The sequence below is a fragment of the Brassica oleracea genome, chromosome C3 (assembly GCF_000695525.1).
Source record: "Brassica oleracea var. oleracea cultivar TO1000 chromosome C3, BOL, whole genome shotgun sequence".
In the NCBI taxonomy this organism is placed as follows: domain Eukaryota; kingdom Viridiplantae; phylum Streptophyta; class Magnoliopsida; order Brassicales; family Brassicaceae; genus Brassica; species Brassica oleracea.
In genome coordinates this window covers 38,498,893-38,499,110 of record NC_027750.1, presented here as the reverse complement: position 1 = coordinate 38,499,110, position 218 = coordinate 38,498,893, and positions in this window count along the sequence as shown.

Sequence of the window (218 nt, the reverse complement as noted above, 5' to 3'; positions counted from 1 at the left end):
ACTGTTTAAGATTGTTTCTAAAATGAAATTGTGTGGTGAAAGTATTACAGAACATTATATGCTTGAGAAAACCTTTTCCACTTTCCATGCAAGCAATGTTCTGTTACAACAACAGTACCGAGAGAAAGGTTTCAAAACCTATGCTAATCTTATTTCTTGTCTCTTGCTCGCTGAGCAGAACAATGAATTACTAATGAGAAATAGTCAGATGAGACCAC